The sequence below is a fragment of the Procambarus clarkii genome, chromosome 39 (genome assembly GCF_040958095.1).
Source record: "Procambarus clarkii isolate CNS0578487 chromosome 39, FALCON_Pclarkii_2.0, whole genome shotgun sequence".
Taxonomy (NCBI): Eukaryota; Metazoa; Arthropoda; class Malacostraca; order Decapoda; family Cambaridae; genus Procambarus; species Procambarus clarkii.
In genome coordinates, this window is record NC_091188.1 from 20694421 (window position 1) to 20695367 (window position 947).

General features: G+C 41.3%; 1 pseudogene; it reads right to left on the reverse strand.

The window, feature by feature from the left end:
- Nucleotides 1–330: 330 nt before the first annotated feature.
- Nucleotides 331–376, reverse strand: LOC123760563 (U6atac minor spliceosomal RNA; annotated as a pseudogene).
- Between the last annotated feature and the right edge of the window lie 571 nt (nucleotides 377–947).

A 947-nucleotide genomic window follows, 5' to 3' on the forward strand; every position in this document is an offset into this window, starting at 1 on the left:
AGACCTTTGCTCTACCGTCCAGTACAAGTGTTTGAACCGGAAGTTCTCTCCTGTTCGTGTTGAATGAAGGATTATTCAAGGTGTCAGCTTGTCGCTGACAACTTGATGAGTTTGATGTGAAACACTTCTTATCTAATTAAGAATGATAAGTTGTTTGTGTATAGTCAGGCGTCTAGAAAGATGCTTCATCCTGCCTATATACTGAAAAGATTTTGGCTGACAGTCCTTGAAAAGGATAGGTGTTATGAAGGGAACTTGTATTCTGACTGTGACGAAGTAATTATCAATAGAAGGCACCAAACCGGGAAGGCTATGTAGCACCATCAATAATACCTTATCAAGGGGAGTGCTAACCTTCTCTCCCTTCGTACAACACAGTGACGGAGGGAAAGGGTATAGTGATTATTTTCAGGAGGAGGATACGACGGAGTTCCTTACAGGACGAGAACAAATATACATCTTGAATATCCCCCACATCGTCTCCGATGAGGCAAGTACTCATCACAGCACCGCCACTTCCTGCCTTTTAGTTGAAACAGAGCAAAGTAAAGAACATACTGCATTTGCAGCAAGTGTTCAGAATTACCTCTGCTCATATGATTTAAAGTACGAATATTGTCAAAAGACAAGTGTTTGATCTTCACATTCAACCAATTTCGAAGTTAATCCATATTGTTCATCCATAATGAAGCGATCTTAACTTGAGTCCCGAGTCTCTGTTTTAGAGCTCATTAATAGCGTCATTAATTGTTCACAATGACCTCGACTGACTTTAAAGACGTAGTTTGGCCTGGTTTAAGTGCAGTTGGCCGTGGTTGAGAGGAGAGAGGCTGCTCCCATCTTCCAGCCAGCTTGCGTTCATTTTTTTTCTTTTTTTGACCGTAAACGAGTTTATGGTTGAAGTGTAATATTCGTACAGTTACGACCAGTAGTGATCTTCCCACCAG